This window comes from Notechis scutatus, chromosome 1 (genome assembly GCF_049901735.1).
Source record: "Notechis scutatus isolate UNSWTSFEM ecotype Mainland chromosome 1, rNotScu1.2, whole genome shotgun sequence".
Lineage (NCBI taxonomy): Eukaryota > Metazoa > Chordata > Lepidosauria > Squamata > Elapidae > Notechis > Notechis scutatus.
Genome location: NC_142009.1, coordinates 93,088,434 through 93,112,155, shown reverse-complemented (window position 1 = coordinate 93,112,155; position 23,722 = coordinate 93,088,434). Strand labels below are relative to the sequence as shown.

Here is a 23,722-nt window from a genome sequence, read left to right as displayed (position 1 = left end):
ATTCAATATCATTCCTAGCAATTGTTGATTTCGATTGTTCAACCTTGAACAGCAAATTTGATACAATGAATGCATTCCCAACTCTTTTCGGTTATCATGTTTTTATTCTCTATGGGATAAACTTATCAGATAAAATTTAAGAGTGACGAAGTTTTAAGCAATCCATGTGATGTTGGATCAGAGCCAGAGTCTTGCAATGTCAGCTCCTGAAAACATTTTCTTTGTGCTATCAGGCTGAACCGCTGCAAATCTTTAAGCAGCTAACTTACAACCTTACTGCTGATCACAGGCTAAAAGGGAAAAAAAAGCAGTAGTATTTTTAAACTATGGAGCAATAAATAACTGATGCATCTTGATAAAATTTGCTACAACATTGCTATATGAAATATATTTGAATATAAGTGTAGACGTTCCTAGACCCAGAAAGAGGGGAGGGGGGGGGGGGGGGGGGGGGGGGGGGGGGGGGGGGGGGGGGGGGGGGGGGGGGGGGGGGGGAGGGGAGGGGGGGGGGGGGGGGGGGGGGGGGGGGGGGGGGGGAGGGGGGGGGGGGGGGGGGGGGGGGGGGGGGGGGGGGGAGGGGGGGGGGGGGGGGGGGGGGGGGGGGGGGGGGGGGGGGGGGGGGGGGGGGGGGGGGGGGGGGGGGGGGGGGGAGAGGGGGGGGGGGGGGGGGGGGGGGGGGGGGGGGGGGGGGGGGGGGGGGGGGGGGGGGGGGGGGGGGGGGGAAGGAGTGGGGGGGGGGGGGGGGGGGGAGGGGGGGGGGGGGGGGGGGGGGGGGGGGGGGGGGGGGGGGGGGGGGGGGGGGGGGGGGGGGGGGGGGGGGGGGGGGGGGGGGGGGGGTTGGTAGTTGGGCTGTTGGGCTGAGCTCCAAGCTTGGTAATTTGGTTGCAAACGTTTTGTCACTATTTGAGGAGACATCGTCAGTGCACTTTGAATTGTGCTCATCTTTCAGAGCATTGGTCTTTAAATACCATTTTATTTGACACACTAATTTGCATGACATAAAAAGGTATTTAAAGACCAGCTTTCTGACAGGTGAGCACAAATCAAAGCGCACTGATGATGTCTCCTCAAATGGTGACTAAACATTTGCAACCAAATTGCCAAGTTCAGAGCTCAGCCCAACAGCCCAACATTGCCATATCATCATAGTGATAATTAATTGGACTGCATGTTGTATTATCTTTGGTCTAGCTGGAATATTAATACTTCAGATGGAAGGAAGCTTTGATGACAATCGGAGTAAAGTTTGAATACAGAACAGCTCCTGGGACATATAATACACCATCTGATCCATCAAAGAGGATTAAAATATCTTTTTCTTGCCTAGTACGCACTGGGCAGTAGGCCATATTTTATCATAGTTTTAGCAACCTCTTTGAATATGAAAGCAGAAGATAAATAGAATCAGCTGTTAAAGCAGTAAAGACTTTTGCTGACTTGTTTGGCAAACTTTCCTGCTAGCTAAACTATGACCTACGTAGAAGAATCCTGGCAAGTGTATAATGTGTACTTGGTGAGATGGCAGTCAGCCACATCTCACTTTCCATAAAGAGGAGGTTTAACTGCTGGAATACTCCTTGAACTGATATGGGGTCAAATCAAAGGGCAGCTGGCTTTCTAACACTTTGCTGTATTCCCTTGTAGAACAATTTGCTGTCTCAATATTACTGATTCTGGTTGTTTTGAGAAAATTGATTTATGGGTAATTAGAATTATTCATAATGAGAGGATGGTAATCCCCCAACCTCCTAAATTTGCTACTTTGGTTAAAGAGAAAAAAAAATATGGTATCCAGAATTTAGTATTTTAACTGGATCATCAGTCCAAGAATACCGAGGACTTTAGACAATATTTTAAGCCAGGGGATTTTGATAGTTCTACCAGAATTTTATGGATTCAGACCAAAACTACTGTTCTTCACTGATTTTGCACTTTCCTGAATGCATCCTTTTTTTTTTCTTGACATCATGTTTAAAATGCATATTTTAGAATGCAAAAATGCATTACTCTTGAAACTTTCATTCCAAAGTAAAACATGTTTGTAATATTTTCAGAGAATATTGTAGGACAATATTTAAATTTAGATTTTCATCCAAGGGTAGGTTATTTTTTCTTTTTCTATTAAAGAGGATAAAATATGATAGGATGCACTTAAGCCAACACTTATGTAACATTGGCACTGACCAGAAATGGACCAATTTGCTTTCCTAAAAGGTATGTGATTTTAAACTTGTATAAAGAGTTTCTCTGATATTATAAAAGGAAAATAGATATGGCTAACATGCTCAACAAAGTTAATCTTCCCTCTGTGTAAGAATGGAACCAAATTTGGGGAAGCAAGCCCCATGTGAAAGAGATATATGTATCCTGTTTAGGTGAACAATTTCAATGCCCAACATGGTATAAATGACTGTCCTTTGCTAATCCGTGGGAGATAATGTTTATGATTGTCCTGCAAGCATAGAAGTCAGCTCCCTGTGGATGCATGCCCATTTTTATTTCTATTTCTGGCTGCATAATGAGATAAAACAAGATCCCTGTATATGTTGAAATTGCTTATTAATTTCATTATTGCTTCCAGGAAACGATGAATTTTCAAAAGTAGGTTAAATTCAGGAATCACAGATTAACTTCATTCTTCTGTTCTTATCTGACTAGGAAAATGTAAACTCACCTTCTGGATGTTTCAATCTATTTTCAAATTCTCAAAGTACCTTTGCTGTAAAAACAAAACAACTTGATTAACAGCAAGCTAATATTATTATTAGTGTTATTAGTAATTTTATTATTCAGAGCATTATTAAAAGCACCAAACTAAAAACCAGGAGACAGTGAGGTCTAGTCACACCTGAGACATAAAGCCAGTTGGGTGACCTTGGACCAATCACTTTTGCTCAGCCCTAAGAAGGACATAATGGCAAACCGCTTCCAAAATCTTGCCAATAAAACAGCAAGATCTTGTCCAGGAAGTTGACAGGAGTCAGGACTAACTTGAAAGCACAAACAACAATAAACACTATTAGCAACTTTTTACAACCCTTCTTTATTTTCCTCTTGCACATCCATCTTTTTCCACTGTAACAGTGGAAGTGTATTCCTTCTACAACAGATCCTAACTTGCCTTTCTATCAGTGGTGGGATTCAAAAATTTTTACTATCGGTTCTGTGGGCATGGCTTGGTGGGCATGGCATGGGAAGGATACTGCAAAATCTCCATTCCCACCCCATTTCAAGGGAAGGATACTGTAAAATCTCTATTCTCACCCCACTCCACTAACCTGCTTTCCAGCTCCATTCTCCTGTGCAGGGCCACAAAAGAAGACCCAGCCAATCAGCTGGGACTCAGGAGGCAGAGAATAGATGGGGGCAGGGCCAGTCAGAGGTGGCATTCTGAACTACTCAAAATTTCCAACAAATGCAACATTTTGACTGCTATTTATAAGAAAACATATTTTAATATTTTCCATCTCATGAGGCAAAGAAAGTACTGCTTGTTCAGAAGATTAGGCACCTCAATTAAGTGATTCTTGCCATTTGCTGCTCTGTTTCAGAAATAAAATATCTAGCAGAGGCCTGGATTACATAGTTCGTTTTAAAGTTCATGTTTAAGATCAGTTTTACATATTCTAATTTCATTGTGGCTATGCAGCCTTCTCTCTTCACATATCAGAAAACCCCTTGTTTATATCTGTATGAATAGGACATCCTGGGGTCATGTTGTACGCTGCTTACATAATTTGGAAAGGATACACTTGAGGAATTGTGTTGTGAACAAAGAGAACTACTGCTCCAGTTTCCAGAAGCTTCCTGTCTGCTATCAGATGGCTTAGAAGATACGTGAAGTACAACCAGAGGAGAACAAAATGCTTTAAACTACAACTTCCACTTGGCCCAGCTTCTTTTATTACCAATAGCCTTTGACTAGGTGTCATCTAAAAGGTACAGGATCATATAGGCAAATGCATCAAATGTCTGCATAGAGGGATAGAATCAAGATCACCTGAAGTGTTAATGCCACTTTATAATGCCTTGGTAAGGTCACACTTGGAATACCGCATTCAGTTTTGGTCGCCACGATGTAAAAAAGATGTTGAGACTCTAGAAAGAATGAAGAAAAGAGCAACAAAGATGATTAGGGGACGGGAGGCTAAAACATATGGAGAACGGTTGCAGGAACTGGGTATGTCTTAGGTCTAATGAAAAGAAGGACTAGGGGAGACATGATAGCAGTGTTCCTGTTGTGAATCAATAAAAGTAACTAAGCCCAAATGCAAAGCAGGTTTTGAAAGCCTGCACACTTGATTGGTCCTTAAACAACGAACAAGGATTGGTCCATAACAAACCCCTGATTGGCCATTTTTAGGACACTTCTTATTGGTTATTAGTTGAACTTGATGCACTTATTATTGGTTAATAGGGTAGCAGCCAACCCTATGAAAGGGTTACTGCTGCCCATAGCCTTGCTCTGTTCTGTTCTATCTACTGTTATTAAAGAGTTGAAGTCACTGGTCAGATGTCTGGTCTCCATTATTCTCCAAACTTAACACTGGCGACGAAGGTGGGATACGGAGACCGAAGAGCTGACTGATCTATAGAACAACCAACAGAGCACGTGGTCGAACACGCACTATCAACGGCAACATGGCCAGCGGTGCTGTACCACCCGCTCCATTCGACCCAGAAACCGAAGACTGGGAGTCGTACATGGATAGGTTCCAGATGTTTCTGGAGACCAACAATTTGAAAGACGCAACAACCAGCAAAAAAAGAGCTATATTTCTAACCCACTGCGGGCCTACCATGTTTAAAATGGCAAAATCACTTGCCAAGCCAGCCGAAGTAAAAGCGATGGACTGGGACGTCCTCGAGCCTTTGCTACGGGCCCACTACGCGCCCACCGTGCCAACCTTAGTCAGAAGACATGAATATTACCAGAGGGACCAGCGGAAAGGCGAAAGCCTTGCCAACTAAGTCGCAGACCTCCGCAACCTTGGAGGCCTCTGCGGATTCTCTGACTTAGAAGAAGCCCTCCGAGACCGTCTAGTTCTGGGCCTAGAAGACGGCACGATCCAGAGCAAAATCATGGCTAAGGGGGACATCAGCCTCACCGATGCCCTTAAAGAAGCCACTGCAGCGGAGGCGACCAAAAAGTCGGCAGCCCGAATGCGCCGCACCAGCGCACCGCTACGTCAACTCGCCAAAGATACCTCACCTCGCTCAGAGAGACACCCGGTATCGACTCACCACGAAGACCTAGAATCCCCATCAGAAAGCGATGAGGAAGAGGTCAACCGACTCCGAACGGAACGAGACCAGTTCACACAACACTCATCTTGACCTTGTGCAGGATGTGGAGCGAATCACCCACGATCCAGCTGCAAATTCCTCGGCGCACTCTGCCGCATTTGCGGAAAAGAGGTCACATCGCAAGGTTTGCAGAAGCAAACAAAACTCCAACTCCAAACCCCGACAGGCCGAATGCCAGTCTTCAGAATTCTTCGGCACACCCTGAAACAAACTGAATCACCAATGGGGAAGCCACTCCTACAGAAACAAACCGTCCACCACTTCCACCAGGCGGGAAGAAACCAGGCGGGAAGAGACCCACCAGACAATTACCATAGGCCACGCTACATCCCTTGATGCCGGGAAAATCAGAGTAAAGGTTGCTATCAAAAACAAACCTTGTGTAATGGAGGTGGACTCAGGATCATCCCTCTTGATGGTGTCCTGGAAGACGCTTCAACAGCTCATTCCGACGATTTGCCGCCAAGACCTCAACCCTCAAAGGGTTATACTCAAAGATTACCAGGGTAACCGAATTCCCGTTGTCGGGTCCAGCCGATTCCAGGTCTCTTTCAAGGACCGCACCGTCGCACTGCCACTGACTGTTGTGGACCATGACCGGCCTAGTCTTTTAGGCCTTCAATGGTTCAGACCGCTTGCAATCACTGTAGCTGGAGTCCACTGTGCCGAGAGCAACGATTGGGAGGAAGCCCTCGTGCAAGAATTTCAAGACGTTTTCGCGAACGGACTAGGCAAGTACAAGGGGACCCCGATCTCATTTAACTTGAACCCTGAGGTAGCACCCATCCGCCTTAAGTCGCGTCGGGTGCCGTTCGCCCTGAAACCTAAAATCGATGAACAACTCGATAAGCTAATAGAACAGGGCGTGCTGGAACCCACCGACCACACCCGGTGGGAAACTCCAATAGTGACGCCTATCAAGCCTGATGGGTCACTGAGAATTTGCGGGAGACTACCGGGCCACCCTAAACCACGCACTTCAGCAAAGTGCGTATCCAGTGCCGGTAGTGCAACACCTGCTCCATTCCCTGGGCAGCGGGAAAGTTTTCGCTAAATTAGACCTAGCGCAGGCGTATCAACAATTGCCTGTAGATCCGGCCACCGCGGAGGCGCAAACTATCGTCACGCATAGGGGCGCATTTAAATGCAACCGGCTCCAGTTCGGGGTGAGCGTCGCTCCAGGAATCTTTCAGATGGAAAGGTTGTTACAAGGAATAAGAGGGGTCGTACCGTATTTTGACGATGTACTCATCGCCGCCCCTAACAGAGACATTCTAGAAAAACGACTCCGAGTGGTTTTACAAAGGTTCCAAAACGCAGAGCCTCAAAGTTAAAAAAATAAATGCCAGTTATGTACCGAAGGGTGGAGTTTTGGGATACCTCCTGGACAGTCAAGGAATCCATCCTACTGAGGACAAATTAAAGGCAATTAAGAAGGCCCCCACTCCAAGGAACAAGGCAGATCTACAGGCGTTCCTTGGACTTATCAATTTTTATAACGTCTTTTTACCCAATAAAGCAACGGTAGCTGAACCATTACATTGACTCTTAGACAAAAAAGCAACGTGGGTTTGGGGACAACGTGAACAATACGCTTTCCAACAAGTAAAGAATTTGCTAACTTCTGATTCTGTACTTATGCAGTACAACGAGACTCTGCCGTTAACTATTACTTGTGACGCCTCACCTTTTGGGGTTGGAGCAATCCTGGCCCACGTATTACCGAACGGAGCAGAAGCTCCCGTCGCGTTTTTCACGAACTTTAGCTAAAACTGAAAGAAATTATAGTCAGCTGGATAAAGAAGCTTTAGCTATTGTGGCTGCAGTTAAAAGATTTCATGAATATGTGTATGGGCGTGCGTTTACAATAATTACTGATCTTTACTGATAATTAATTACTGATAATTACCGCTGGTCTGAATTCTTGGCGGCGTACAACTACACCTTGCAACACCACCCGGGGAAATCAATTCTCCACGCTGATGCATTGAGCAGAACACCGCTTCCAGAATCGGTTGAAGATCCAGCCCCAACCACCACAACGTTGCAAATTGAGACTCTACACGCGCCGCCATTGACGGCGAGAGACATTGCCCTCGAGACAAAACGAGATCCGGTCCTGCAACACATCCTACGCTGGGTTGAGCGTGGTTGGCCAACAGAACAACTATCACCTGAATGGGCGCCTTTCAAAGCCCGCCAAACCGAACTGTTTTCTCAAAAGGGCTGCATCTTGTGGGGCGATAGAGTCGTAATCCCGGGCAAACTGCAACGAACTGTTTTAGCCGTATTGCACGACGGACATCTGGGCATCGTGCGAATGAAAGCACTCGCACGGAGCTATGCCTGTTGGCCGGGAATCGACAAAAGAATCGAGGCCTGGGTCGCTACTTGTCAACGTTGCCAAGACGTCAGCAACGCCCCACCTAAAGCAAGCCCAACCGAATGGGAAACTCCGAGGGGACCATGGTCCCGTATTCATATTGACTTTGCGGGGCCGACAAAAGGGCACACTTTCTGTCGTGTCCGTCGAGAAGGAAGCTCGGAGACAGTGACTTGGTTTCAGCTCTTTATTGGCTCCTGAATACAGCTTAAGCTTGAAGGGAAAAAATGCGGCTTTTATTCTCGAGCCGCGGCGGTCATGACCAATGACACCGCTTGAATCTCCAGCGATTAGTTTCCACCAATCGCGGGGATTCGCAGCGGACTAATCAGTGCGGCTCGCTCGACCAATCCGGTCGTCGCGCGCCTTAACCAATCGCGACGCGGGCTTGAGTATGTTAATTGACTTGTACAGAACACCCCTCCCCTCTTGGTTCGGTCCTACGTAACGTAGTCCCGTAGGTAGGCGGGGCTTCGTACTTGTCTACTTGACTTGCGCAGCTTAGTTGTTGTTTGGTTCCCGGCCGGTTCGGTCGGGACTTCTGTTTCTCTTGGCCCTGTCGATGGAACCCCCTGGAAGGTGTCGCTGGGCCTCTTGTTGCAGCTCCCTCCTGGTCTACCGGGTTGGTCGAGCTGCGACTTTCGCCGCTCCTGCCTGGTCTTTCCGGGCTGGTTGAGCTGGCCTGGCTGTTCCTTCCTGGTGAGACTTCGGGCTGGCTGTTGACTGGTGAGTATTGCTGGTTATTTCCTATTTGATCCTCTGTGTCTTCCCTCCCCTCTTGGTTTGTGTTATCGGTGTCGTCTGTGTTTGGTTGCGTGTCGGTTGTGTTTTTGTTCTTGATCTTATTTGATCGATGTGGCGTTTCCATGTTTGTCCGTCGGTTGTCTGTAGCCGGTAGGAGTGGGGTCCTGTCAGTTGGGTTATAGTTGCGGTACCCATAGTGGGTCTCCGGTAAGGTTTTTTGCATAGACTGCGTCGCCTGGTGCAAAAACCCGGTGCTTGCTAGATGAGTCCGGGGTTTTTCGGGTTGTATGTGGGGTGTAGTCTGTCGGTGTGGTGACCTTAGTTTTCTCCCCATTAGTAATTCTGCCGGGCTTTTGTTAGTCGTTGTGTTAGGGGTGATATGTTGTATTAGGAGCATTTTATTTATTTTTTCTTGTATGTCCCCGTGTTCGATCTTTTGGAGGGTTCTTTTTGTAAATTGAACCATCCGTTCTGCCCTACCATTGGCCGCCGGATGCGCCGTCGCTGTCAGTGCGTGTCGTATGCCTCGTTCCGCTAGGAATCTTTCGAATTCCAGCGAGGTGAACTGGGGTCCGTTGTCTGACACGATGACATCCGGGAGCCCGTGGGTTGCGAAGAGTTTGTTTAAGACCTTGGTTACTGCATCTGTTGTGGTGGTCTTCATGTTGCTTACCTCCAGCCAGTTGGAGTAAGCATCCACCGTGATGAGGAATGTGTTCCCTTTTGTGGGCCCGGCAAAGTCTATATGGAGTCTGACCATGGTCCCTGGGCGTTTCCCATTCTAAAATTGGTGCTGCGGGGGATTTGGTCTGGTTTCTTGGCAGCGCGAGCACTTGCTACCCAGGCCTCGATCTCCTTGTCCATACCTGGCCACCAAGCATAGCTTCTGGCAAAGCTTTAGTCCTCACAATCCCGGGTGCCCTTCGTGTAATAATTGTAATACCTTCCCTTGCAGTTTTTCGGTATGACCACCCTGTCCCCCATAACAAACAACCTTTCTGTAGTGACAGTTCTGTTTGCCGGTTTCGGAATGTCCTGAATGCATCATCGCTGTCTTTCTCTGGCCATCCCTTTGCTACCCAATGTAATACCCGCCAGACGCTTGTCTTTATTAGTCTCTCGGGCAATGTCTGGCGCGGTTATGGGTAGGTCCGGCAATGTCTCTATGCTGAGGTGGTCGTCGTGGGAGCTGGATCGTCGTCTAGGTCGGGAAGCGGCGGCGGCTCAACGCGTCTGCATGGGAGATCGCCTTACCCGGTCTGTGTGTGAGCGGTGAGTCGTGGCGGCGAGGAACTCAGACCACCTTGTCATCCTGGGGGATAGGATGTTGGGGTGGCCTTGTTCCCGCCAGGATGCCTAGCAGCGGCTTGTGGTCCGTGATGAGGGTGAATCGGCGGCCGTAGAGGTACTCGTGGAACTTTTTACTGCTGCGACGATGGCCAGTGCCTCCTTATCTAATTGGCTGTAGTTTCTTCGGGTTTGCTGAGTGTTCTTGAAAAAGCGATGGGTGCTTCTTTTCCGTCTGGGAGTGTATGGCTGAGGACAGCGCCGGCGCCAAATGGTGAGCGTCGCATGTGACGGCGATGGGTAGGGTCTCATTATACTGAATGAGAACGGCATCCGAGGTGAGCAGGTCTTTGGTATTCTTGAATGCGGTGTCCTCCCGTTTCCCCCAGGTCCATTTGGCCGTCCTGTCCAGGAGCCTATGCAAAGGCTCCGCCGCGGTCGCCTTTTGGGGCAAGAACACATTGTAAAAATTTAGCAGTCCCAGAAATGCCTGCAGCTCTGTTTTGTTCTTGGGTGTGGGGGCTTCCTTTATGGCTTTGACCTTGCTTCCGGTTGGGTGGATGCCATGTCGGTCTAGGAGGTACCCCAGAAACTCGACTTGCTCTGTGTATAGCTGGCATTTCTCTTTCTTCACCTTTAGCCCGGCCCCTTTGAATTTTTCTAGCACCTCCCTTAGGCGACCCTCTAGTTCCTCCTGGTTGGCTGCTGACACCAATACATCGTCAAAATAGGGAACCACCCCTTGATTCCTCGCAGCAGTCTCTCCATGAGGCTCTGGAAGATTCCTGGGGCTACGCTGACTCCAAACTGGAGTCGGTTACAACGAAACGCTCCCGGTGGGTGACTATTGTTTGCGCCTCGGCGGTTTCTTCATCGACCGGCAGTTGCTGATAGGCTTGTGCCAGGTCGAGCTTAAAAGACCTTGCCCCCCAGCGAGTGTAATAGGTGTTGCACTACTGGGACGGGGTAGGCGCTTTGTTGCAGGGCGCAATTGAGGGTGGCCTTATAGTCCCCGCAGATCCTTACTGACCCATCTGGTTTGACTGGGGTGACTATAGGGGTCTCCCACCGGGCGTGGTCGATTGGCTGCAAAACCCCTGTTTGACGAGTTTGTCAATCTGCTCGTCTATTTTCTTCCGGAGTGCAAAAGGCACCCGTCTGGGTTTTAGGCGTATGGGGCGACATTTGGGTCTAGGCTAAAAGAGATAGGGGGCCCTTTGTACTTGCCTAGGGTGCCGTCGAATACTTCTTGGAAGTCCTCGCCAGCTGCTGCTCCCAGTCGGCCTCTGTGGTGTGGTTTACTCCCGTGACCTCGATCCCGAGTGGCGCGAACCATTGGAGTCCTAAAAGGCTGGGTCGGTTCCGGTCCACGATAGTCAGGGAAGTTTCGCGGTGCGGTTTTTGAAAGTCACCACGAACTGTCCGGTCCCAATGACGGGATGCGGTTCCCCTGATAGTCCTTGATGATCAGTTTCTGGTTCTCCAGTCCTCTTTTCTGGATGTTTGGCACCAGGCGCTTGAGTTCTTTCCAGGCGACCATGGAGAGGTAGGATCCGGAGTCTACCTCCATCCGGCATGGTTCGCCTCTATGCTCACCTCCACGTAGACCTTCCGGGCATCCGTGGTTTCGGCATGGCCGATGGTGACCGTCTGGTGGGTTTCTTCTCTCTGTCGGCCTTCCCCGCTCCGTCGTCCTCGGTTGTCTCGGTTCCAGCGATAGTCGGCTTGGCGATCTCTGATTCTCGGGGGTGTCGTCTCGTCCCGGTTGCTTGGTTCTCGCCGGCGGGGCTGTGTGTCTTTTTGAGTCGGCAGACTCGGGCGATGTGGCCCTTCTTGTTGCACTGCCGGCAGATCGCGTCGATAAACGGCACTCGGATCGAAAGTGGTTTCCCCGCACCCGGCGCACTGGTTCCCGACTTACGACCCGTTGATCTCGCCGGTCCCGTCCTGTTTGTAGTCGGTGGACGTCTTCCTCCTCGTCCATGGTATCGGAGGCGGAGTCCAGGTCCCGTGGTGTGTGGTGGTTTCTCGTTGGCTTGTCTCGGGGTTTCAGTGTGGTCCCCGTTGTCTGCCCTCCGAAGTCTGGCTGCTGACTTCCGGGTGGCTTCGGCTGCGGAAGCTTCGGCCAGGGCGTCCCGAGGTCGATGTTGCCTTTCGCCATCAGTCGACTTTTTAGTGCCTGATCCCTGAGGCCTAGGACCACGCGGTCTCGGAGGACATCGTCCAGGTCCCTGAACTCGCACATCCCCCTAGGTCTGCAAGGCGGCTATAAAGTCGCTAATGCTCTCGTCTTGCCGCTGGTTTCGCCGATAGAACTCATCCCGCCGGATGAGAATGGGCACAGCGGGGCGTAGTGGTTCCAAGGAGTGGCTCGAGATCGGCCCAGTCCATCGCCTTCACGTCCTCTGGCTTCGCGCGAGGGCTTTGGCCATCTTAAACACTGCGGGCCCGCAGTGTGTGAGGAAGACGGCCCTTTTCTTCTGCCCGTTCGCATCCTTCAAATTGCTACTTTGAGGAACATCAGGAATCTATCCGTGTACGATTCCCAGTCCTCGGTAGCGGGTTGAAGGGTGCGGGTGGGGTCATGCTGGCCATCTCGTCGGTCCTTTGTCTTCCTCGGGACACGTGCTCGGTGGTTATTCTTTGGATCCCACCTTCGCGCCAGTGTAGTGTCCGTCGAGAAAGGAAGCTCGGAGACAGTGACTTGGTTTCAGCTCTTTATTGGCTCCTGAATACAGCTTAAGCTTGAAGGGAAAAAATGCGGCTTTTTATTCTCGAGCGCGGCGGTCGGACCAATGACACCGCTTGAATCTCCCGCGATTAGTTTCCACCAATCGCGGGGATTCGCAGCGGACCAATCAGTGCGGCTCGCCGACCAATCCGTCGTCGCGCGCCTTAACCAATCGCGACGCGGGGCTTCGAGTATGTTAATTGACTTGTACAGAACACTTTCCTTATTACAGTCGACGCCTATTCAAATTGGCTCGAGATCCATCGAATGAACACAACTACAACGGACTCAGTTATCAACAAATTAAACAGGTTATTTGCCACACATGGTTTTCCGGACGTTCTCGTCTCGGATAACGGCCCACAGTTCACAGCATTACCATTTGAACAATATCTTGCTGACCGGGGCATCCGCCATGCGCTAACCTCACCCGCGCACCCTACAGTTTGTAAAAAAGACCCTCCACAAAATGGAATTCGGAAACATCGATGAGAAAATCAATCAAATTTTATTGTTGCAGCACATCACGCCCCACAGCGCTACCAACAAAACACCCGCCGAACTTCTTATGGGGCGGAAACTACGATCGCACCTCGACCGGCTCCACCCCGCATACGCACCCAAAAAGCCTTTCGGCTCCAGCAGCAAATGCCGGGAATTTAAGGTAGGTGATTTAATCTTTGCCAAAAACTTCTCCGGCGACCCTTTATGGATACCCGCAACCGTCACCCACCTCACAGGGCCTAGATCTTACCGCCTGCTAACAGACGATGGGAGGGTGTGGAAACGCCACATAGACCAACTCCGTTCGAGATTACCACCCAGCGCCCATGGCTCCCCGGGTTCACCAACTGAGGGGGGAGGAAATATCGAGGAAATTGACTTCGATATGACAGATAGCAGGCCAACGGAAACCCTACGGCCCAGCGAAGTACCGGGAATTGAAGCAGGGAGAGAGTTGACTTTTCCATGGGACTTGAACACGGGGGAAACCGAACTGCGAAACCCCGAAGAAACACTGATTGACGGAGACAACCACAACGAAAGCAGCACGGAATCACTGTGCAGCGAAACGGAACTTAATAGAGATCATCCAAATGCTCCACCGGAACCGGACTTTAGGACAAACCCGGTGGAGCCACGGAAATCATCCAGACAGACCAAACGGCCTGTCTATCTTGAAGATTTTGTTACAGCTCCCCTCAAACGGAACCCAAGGGGGAGGGGTGTTGTGAATCAATAAAAGTAACTAAGCCCAAATGCAAAGCAGGTTTTGAAAGCCTGCACACTTGATTGGTCCTTAAACAACGAACAAGGATTGGTCCATAACAAACCCCTGATTGGCCATTTTTAGGACACTTCTTATTGGTTATTAGTTGAACTTGATGCACTTATTATTGGTTAATAGGGTAGCAGCCAACCCTATAAAAGGGTTACTGCTGCCCATAGCCTTGCTCTGTTCTGTTCTATCTACTGTTATTAAAGAGTTGAAGTCACTGGTCAGATGTCTGGTCTCCATTATTCTCCAAACTTAACAGTTCCAATATCTCAGGGGCTGCCATAAGGAAGAGGCAGTCAAACTATTTTCCAAAGCACCTAAGGGCAGGACAAGAAGCAATGGGTGGAAACCAGTGGTGGGATTCAAAAAAATTTACTACCAGTTCTGTGGGTGTGGCTTGGTGGGCATGGTGTGGCTTGGTGGGCGTGGCTTGGTGGCCATGGCAGGGGAAGGATACTGTAAAATCTCTATTCCCACCCCACTAACCTGCTTTCCAGCTCCGTTCTCCTGTGCAGGGCAACAAAAGAAGACCCAGCCAATCAGCTGTGACTAGGGAGGCAGAGAATATATGGGGGCGGGACCAGTCAGAGGTGGTATTCCGAACTACTCAAAATTTCTGCTACCAGTTCTCCGAACTACTCAAAATTTCCACTACCAGTTCTCTAGAACTGGTCAGAACCTGCTGAATACCACCTCTGGTGGAAAGTAATCAAGGAGAGAAGCAACTTAGAACTAAGGAGAAATTTCCTGACAGTTAGAACAATTAATCAGTAGAACAACTTGCCTCCAGAAGTTGTGAATGCTCTAACACTGGAAGTTTTAAAAAAGATGTTCGGTAACCATTTGTCTGAAGTGGTGTAGGGTTTCCTGACTAGCAGGGGGTTGGACTAGAACAGTGGTCGACAAGTGGTGGGCCGTGAGAAAATTTTGGTGGTCCACAGAGAAATGTCACCCCCAGAGTATCCCCCAAAGCAATTAATCCAGGCACAGGAACACAAGGCTGTGCCACCCTCATAGCCCACGAGAACCCTTCCTGCCCACTCACTCCTTACCTGGCAAACTTGCCTGCTAAGTTGTTATTTTTCCTTTTTTTTCCTTTTGGCGAACATCAGCTGTTCAGCTGTGCCGAAAGATTTAGATTAGCTAAAAAGCAGGAAATCATTGCAATTTTTTTGCTTTCTAGCTAATCTTTAGATCTTCGGGTCTGCAGATCCGAACCTTTCTTAGGACTGAAACTTCTATTCAGTGCAGGTAGCCAATTGCAGAATCATAGATCTCTAAGTGAATCTGTAATTCTATGAGCAACTCAATCTGCCTGCCTGCTTTGCCTGATTTTGGGTAAAAGTTGCTCCCCTTTTTATAAAAAAATCAATATTTACATACATAGTGTGTTGTGATTTAATTTTATGAGTTTGCTTGCAAGCAAATTTTATGTGACAGACTCGAGTAGCCAATTGCAGAATCATAGATCTGTAAGTTGATCTGTGATTCTATGAGCAACTCAGTCTGCCTGTCTGCTTTGCCTGATTTTGGGTAAAGGTTGCTCTTTTTTAATAAAAAATCCAATATTTACACGAATATTTATATTTACATACAAGCCATGCCCCGCCAGTCACATGACCACCAAGCCACACCCACAAATTAGGTCACGCCCACAGAACCAGTTGTTAAGAAATTTGAATCTCACCCCTGCCTCTGTGTGTGTGTGTGAGAGAAAGAGAGGGGGGGGTTAGATCAGATCTTTCTCTCTCTCTACCACCAATGTCAGCAAGCCACTGTCAGTCAAAATTCATATTAGTGGTGCCCGGGATTTAAAATTATGAGTTTGGTGTTCTCTGAGGTCCAAAAGGTTGGCAACCCCCGACTAGAAGACCTCCCAGGGTCCCTTCCAACTCTGTTACTGTTTACAAGCATTTTCTCTTAGAAGAATTAATGCAAACCTGTGGCTTCTTTAGATATCTTTTTTGATGAGACATAAGTATATTGTTTGTTTATGAGGGAACAACCCAAGAGGCAAGCTAACTGTCTTTATTAACATTTAGACTCATCTCTAACCTTGAATCAAAATAAAGCTCAATTGTATTGTGAAGAACACCATTACTCCCCTTAATATAGGTAAGTTTAACTTTTGGAAAACACCAACTTCCTCACAATGAGTAGCTACCTATGTTTGGGAATTAAACCCGGAAACCTGGAAATTAACCCTAGTTCAGTTAAATAACTAAAGCTGGTTTGATAAGTACTAGGCAAATGTTCCAGAAAAGTCACATTGTAATTCCACATAAAAGTTGAATTTTCTGAGCTAGTTCATATTTTAATAAATTGGATTCTTTTGTTACATCATTTTCTAAAGTTCGTAGCAAACAATATCGTAAACCTTTCTGAATGTCTAATGATAGAGCTGATCTTGACTACAGACAGTTAACTTTTGGGGGCCATAAAGTAAACTGGATGCAAACTCCTCTTTATAATGAAGTCTTCCAATCAACATCTACTACTGAAAAACCTGCTATAATTTTATGGAGGAGGGGCATAATTGCATTTATCACTTTAAAGAATAATATAGCTTCAATACATTGTGCTAGCCTTTCTAAGGAGCTGTATTTTTTTTTTCAGGGTTTGAAAGTTTTGGGCAAAAAGACTATATCTCTTTTTCCTGCCTTCAATGTGAAAAATAAACAGGATCAAGGCATGGCATCTAGTCAATTTGCCATCCACCGAAACATGCTTTATTAGAAGAAAAATGTGTTATTTATGAAATGCGGGGCTTAAGGTAAAAAACTTTAAATTGAGTTTGGTAAGTTTTGCAATTTTAGGTTATGCTCAACTCAGGCTAAAAATATGATGAATTATTCAGCACAGAAAACCTGTCGGTGGGAATAACTAGAAAGCTGATATGGCCCTTGAAATAGGCTTTCATATTATTAAAGAAAATCTTTTTAAAAATTAAATACTGATGCTGAACTCCATTATTTCCATTTTTTCCTCCCCCTTAAAAAGGCAGCTGAGTGACAGGCTGTTGTTAAATTGTTCCATCTTGCAGCTTTCAATGGGCAATGAAAAAGGTGAACTATATTGGCCTTAAACTATGGAGTAAATTTCTACTTATCTGGTGGAATATCAACAGGGTCTTCATCCAGCTGTTTGTATGTCTCTCTCTCTCTTGGATATTATTCATACGACTTCAGCAATAGAGTGGTCAATGTCTGGAATACTCTACCCGACTCTATAGTCTCTTCCCCAAACCCCAAAAACTTTAACCTTAGACTGTCTACTATTGACCTCACCCCTTTCCTAAGAGGTCTGTAGGGGGCGTGCATAAGCGCACCATCGTGCCTACCGTCCCTGTCCTATTGTTTCTCTTATTCTTTTATTTTTCTTATATGTACCCATTTCATGTATTCACAACTATGTATACACTTATACTTATTATCTTGTAAACAATTGGCAAATCAAATAAATAAATAAATAAAAGCAGTGGGGCAGGGACACACTGAAAATACACTACTTCTTGGTACCCAAAGAGAGGCACAAAGTTTGCCAGTATTGCTTTCCAAAGACTGCCAAAGAGCTTTCCAAAGATCCCACATGCAGAAGGACCAATATTTTTAGTCTCTTTTTTCATATTCAGTAGTTTGGGTGCCTTATTGGGCAAAATCCTTTCAACATTGTCATCTATGGGACCTAGGAGATATGGCCTCTCTGAAGCTGCTCCAGACCTTTGGAACAGCCTAGCGCTTAAGATTAAGGAATCCCCTACCCTTTTAGCCTTCTGGAAGATGGTGAAGATCTGTTTTCCCCTAAGGGCATGAGAGTTGGGAAAAAGCCAGTATGTAGAGGTGATGGAAGTTATGGTACTATGGTGGGAACTGCATTGCTGCTAGTGCTTTATGGTGTGATTGTTTTATTAACTGTTTCATTAGTTTTGTTGGGAGATGGCTAGGATTATTATAGAAAGCAGACAAAAATTATAAATGAAATTAAATAATTAAGAACGCACCTTGCAGATACCTAAATACCTAAATACCTTAAATTTTCAAATCCTGTTAAGAAAAATGCAAATTCTGGCTGTGTTAATGTGATCAAATAAGGCCCTTTATATGTTGGAAGAAGTCTGGTCTAGATCTTGAACAGTTGAAATTGTGCTTGGGATGTCCTTCCCTTCTTTCTTTCTTTTTTTAAGCAGGAAGGCTGTAGACTACCACAGAAAAGGCCTACAGGACTTTGACTCATCTTAAGGAGGTTTCTTCAAGCTGCAACCCATGTCTAGAAATGTATTCCCTGAAAAAACTAAGCTTATTTATAAACTAATGGATCTGCTAAGGAAGAAAGGTGCAAAAACATTGTAGGATATACATCTAAGATCATACACATTTTGCTTGTATGAAATGTAGCTAATTAACTAAGCAGTGAATTACACAAATACCTATATGGTCTTTCTCAGGAGCAAATACTTTGCTGCTTCTAGTGCACAAATTAACAATGGACAGGAACATGAAAGATGTTGCACCTTCTTTCACCCTTGAAATATTTGCTTAAACATAGTGGTACAGCGTGACCTCCCTTTGAACTCAGCAAGATAAAATAGTAATGCTAACTTTAAATTCTATTTTTGATCATTCACTGTCATAAAAAATACCTGCTGTTGCAGGTATTTATAATATTTTATTGCTAGCTGATATTGCAGTGTAAGTAAATCCTTATGAAAATAAACATTACACCTAAAATCCAGTCCTTGAAAGTACTAACTAAAGACAACCAACCCTATATGCATATTTTAAAAGATGGGTACTGGTATGGATGCACCAAGAATACAAATATCAAGGGATTTTTGTTTTCAAAATTCCCATAGGCTCCTGGAAATGTTGATTAATATAGATATCCACATTAAAAAATAGAGAGAGAAAGAGAGATTAATTGTACATCAGCTGTAGTAACATTTTTAAAAATATTTGGTTTAGAATTAGGTTACGTACTGATGGAAATCTGCAAATCTGGATTCATATAGTTATTCTCTGAAATATTAATTCTGACATTTTCTTTTAGTATTTTATAAACAGTCTTTTAGCACAGAATCATAAATCTTTCAATACCATGTTCCGGTGTAAATTGCCTTGTTTTTTCTCCCTGTAGTAGATTAGAGTTGCTGTTTTTTTAAACAAAAAGCTAGCACGGTTTGGTTTTTTTGCTCAAGTTCTTAACAAGAACATGCAATGTCATTATGCATTAAGGAAGTGGGAAGAAGAAAAATAAATTATTTTGATTGTAATAATTGAAATTGTACAGGTCAAAATAACAGAATCATTCATTTTTGGGGATATATGAGGATTTGCAATCTGCATTTGGAATAATAAAGGGTAGGGCTAGAGCAACAGGTCCATTTGTACCCAAGCAATTTTTTTAAAAAAATGCAGATTTCATTACCTATTATTTCCTTTATAATATCACAACTTATCTACAAATGCTAATTAATTTTCATTATATGTTCTATCCTTAATACTGCCGCTTTGCTTATATTAAATTCAGCTATTTTTATATAATGGTATAAGGTATCATCAGTAAGGTAACAATAGCTCAAGGTACTATATCTTTGTTGTAGGTGAAATGAGTGATGCTATGGACATTCTAACATGGTGCCTGGAGGATGTGGAGACCTAGATTTGGAAGAAGAGATTTCAATGAAACACTGGTAAGATGAAATGGGTGTGGATGGGGAGGGGCTGCATCAAGGAGTTTATCTTCTTTGGTCTTGGATGAGGTTGCACTACACAAGATATATGCACTACCCACTGCATAATCTGAGGGTCTTCGTAGACTCCCAGCTCCTACTTGAAGAGCAACTGGCAATAATGGCTAGGAGGGTCTTTACTTAACTTCATGTTATATACTCGTTATGACCAGTGGTGTGATTCAAAACTTTTCACTACCAGTTCTGTGGGTGTGGCTTGGTGGGCGTGGCAGAGGAAGGACACTGTAAAATCTCCAGTCAGAGGTGGTATTTGCTGGTTCTCTGAACTACTCAACATTTTTGCTACTAGTTCTCCAGAACTAGTCAGAACCTGCTGAATACCACCTCTGGTTATGACCCTTGGTTTGGGAGGCTCCCCGTTCAGTCATTCATGCCCTGGACATCTCCTGCTTGAACTATTGCAATGAGCAATGAGTACTGTCCTTGAAACATACCTTCAGCTAGTACAGAATGCGAACAATCTTGGGCGTCCAAAGAATGGCACATGTAACACCTTTGCTGTTTGAGTTACATGCCAGTTTGCTTCTGGGTCCAATTCAAGGTATCAGTTATGACCTTTAAAGGCTTTCTGTTAAGTGTAAACATCGGCATATCCATTAGCCAGATGTGCCTTGCCCAAACAGAATTCAAGCCAGAAAGGTAGATTAAAATCTCCTTATTTATGCATAAGCAAAGATGGGAATCACCTTATATATAGTTCAAACATATTGGGTTTAGAATGAGTTCCTTCATTGGTTAATATCATTTGATGCATCTCTAGTGCAGCACTTATGCTCAGTAACTCCAGTATGTATCATGTAACATTCCATAGCATCCCATGATATTCTTAGTATGGTCTTTTTAATGCTCATTCACATATTCAATCAGTGTAATTTTTACATTCCAATGAGGTATAATGAGCTTTCAAGTAACTAAAGTTCAAGTCAGTATCCTTGACAGGTTTGAACCAGTTCTCTTATCAGGCTGTTCATAGTTTTCTTTGTCCCTTCAAGAATGAGAAATATTAATCAAAAAACCTCCTTTTTCTGAAAACATTAATCAAGGACACTCACCTCTGCTGCTATCTTCACTGCAATAGCATAGAGCCAGATTACCTATGGAACCATCTTCATCCATTATATCAGCCATCTCACCTGGTCAGACAGGAAAGGTATGTTGGGACCCCATCAGTTAAAGAATTCTGACTGACAGACTCCAAGAAGATGGCCGGCTCTAACATACCCCCAACCCCCCAAGGTGAGGCAAGCCTCCTCTTCTCCTGGCCTTTCAAACCTGGCTCTGCCATCTTGTTTAGGCCTCACAAAGAAGCACGTAGTTATGGGTCTGGCTAACATCCTGAAGGCTGTCCCCCTGCCTTTTAATTAACTTTCAATGTTAAATTTTAACTATCCTTGTCTCTTCTTTACATTTTATATCCAGTTTTTATGATTTTATGTTTTATTTGTATACTTCCCATAATCTTTATGTGAGAGAAGTAGTCAGCTGCTAAATTTGATAAATAAATAAATAAACAAATAAACAAACAAGCAAATAAATAAATACAGAAATACAGAAATACAGAAATACAGAAATATGAATAAACAAGCTCAAGCCAAGAACATTTTGGCAAATTCCATTATTAATGATAAGAGATATATAAGATGTAATATTGGTTATCCAGTATAGATTGGATAAAACATAACTATCACACCAGTTCACTTGTCAGAGAAGTAGAATTAAGTTTACCGGTGTAATCAATGAAATAGCCTTTTTCCAGTTAAATTAAACACATTTATAGAATGTGCTCATAAGTCCCTTAAAAATGGGCCAAAGTTTATTGTTACTAGTATTTACTAATTAAAACATGAAATATGTTCCCCTTTTAAATATTACACACCGGCTTGATGATGCTCAATCATGGCACTTTCTGTTGAACTGACTGAGACAGGAGTGACCCTGGAGTTAGGCGGAAAATTACATAATGTGAAATTGTTTCAATACAAAAGCACACTAAAGACCTGAGGCATGTTAAGTACTTTTTTTTTTTCTAAAAACAGAATCCCAAGAGATGTCCTTGCAGAATTCAGAGACATCAAACTATGAATACAAACACACAGACAGACCTGTGACAGCAAGGAAGGGAAAGGATTATTCTTTAAAAAAAAAAAAAAAGAATTCTGAGGAAAAATCTTAAGCTTCCCTATTCCTACTTAGGGTACTCCTGTTTCAGATCAGGAGATTGAGAACTTATATGTTTTTTTAAAAAAAATAATATTTTATGTACTTTGGTACAGCGGAACCAGATGATCTTCAAACTCAAATTTTGGCTTATGGAATTAAAGCTTTTTAAAATGTGATTTTTGAAAGGAACAGATTTAAAAAGAAAGATTTAGAAATAGGGCAGATTTGTGTTCTGCAACATTTAACTCCAAATAAGAATTTTGATTAAAATTCAGAAGCAAAGCTTCTTCACATTTTAAAAAGATATATAGGGGTCTATCTCCAATTCTTGAGAAACTGAAAGCATTATTGGATACAAATACAATGAGAGGAAGAATATTTTTGGAGATTTGAAGTTTTATCTTTAGTATCCTATATGTTGTCAAGTATCAGAGAAAATTTTGAGTCCCTCATGCTTTGCCAATAAAATCTCAGAGATGGTATTCAGCAGGTTCTGACCTGCTCTGGAGAACCGATAGCAGAATTTTTGAGTAGTTCAGAGAAGCAGCAAATACCACCTCTGACTGGAGATTTTACAGTATCCTTCCCCTGCCACGCTCACCAAGCCACACCCACAGAACCGGTAGTAAAAAAATTTGAATCCCACCACTATAAAACCTGCCAACATAACAAAATGTACAAAAATGCACTGTTTTATTTTCAGTATGGGAACACTTGTAGTTTCAGGCATAAAAGGAAGTCTAAGGTAGAAATATAAATAATTAAAACACCTCCTAAAGCCTCAAAATGTTTATCAGTCTCTATCATAAACTATCCGAATGCAATCTCCATAGAATCCTGTGCCTTCTTTTTTGCTTTGTTACTTAATGAAGAATTCTAGAAAATAAAATGGCTTATCTAGGACTTGGAAACTTGAAAGATGTCTAATGAAAATATTGCCCTAATACAGTGTGGTTTTTTTTAAAAAAAATACTAATAATAATGCTACTACAATCATTAATGGATACTTCTAAAAATATTTCCATTGGCTTCTCAGAAGCCTTCACAGTTCATCCAGACCTTACCATTTAGTCTTGGTACTTAACAATGAACAACGTGAAATATTTCAGGATCTGTTTCAATCAAGATTCTCCATCGAGTTGCTTGTGTACACAATGGGATAAGTATACTGCCAGAAGCCGAGCAGAAATCAATGGCAGGCTGAACTTCCACGCAAAGTATGACATGGTATCCTTTCTTAAAGGAAATACGCCACACACCCTGCGCCTGTCCTTTCAGCCTGCAGACTTATTGTCTGTCTCTACGTTTCCTCAAGCGATAGAAGGCAAATTGAAAAAAATGTCATCCTTTTTCTCTTGCCTCCTGACCTACGCAGTATGTCAGTATGTCAGCTCTGCTTGAATTACAACTTTAGCTCAAAGGGGCTCAAGAGACTTGGATGCAATAAAGAGGAAATAAAATAAAACAAAGGAGAGAGAGAGAGAGAGAGTAAACCTGTATAGGATTTAGAACTATTGTGCCTGCTATCTTTTCAGCAACTACTTCTTGGCTCAGATCAGTCAATTTCTCTCTGCATCAGCCTTACAGACAAGGAGGGTAATCTGTACAAGCCTTTTAACCTATACCTGCAACTTCTGGCTAGCTCATGAAGCACACAACTGATTCCCCATCTGATCCTCTTTATGCTCTTTTTACCCAATATTCTCTTCCAACTTCCAAAGATTTCTTTATGACAGCTCTTTCGGTTCATTATAGTTTCCACATACTATTCAATAAAATGTGCTTCAGCGTCTCAGCCTCAGGGGCTCTCTCTGGCAGACATGGCTCAAAGTGTGATGCGTTGATAAGTAGAGGGAACAGCTGCTTGATTGCCCAGAATTAGGATACCTTCCTTGAGAGCTAGAAAAGCTGCTGAGAGAGGAAGAGAAATCCCCTCCTTCCAATTTCATGTGATCAACAATAACAACAATAATATTAAAACACAACTTCTAGGGTGTTTTTTTCAAGAGGCAACTGGACTTTCTTTGTTTTTCCTTGAGGATGCTTTGCTTCTCCAAGAAGCTTCTTCGGTTCTGATTGAAT

The 23,722-nt window shown here is 44.6% G+C and overlaps 1 long non-coding RNA gene across 2 annotated transcripts in view; it reads right to left on the bottom strand.

Annotated features, from left to right (window-relative positions):
- The window catches only part of LOC148132909 (uncharacterized), a 62,438-nt gene extending 38,974 nt beyond the window's left edge, over nucleotides 1-23,464 (bottom strand). For both annotated transcript variants that reach the window (XR_015746966.1, XR_015746967.1), the window contains exons 1-3: nucleotides 23,407-23,464; nucleotides 4,001-4,098; nucleotides 2,675-2,719 (exon numbers count right to left, since the gene is read on the bottom strand). This is a non-coding gene — a long non-coding RNA (uncharacterized LOC148132909). The remainder of the gene's footprint in view (nucleotides 1-2,674; nucleotides 2,720-4,000; nucleotides 4,099-23,406) is intronic.
- Nucleotides 23,465-23,722: the final 258 nt, after the last annotated feature.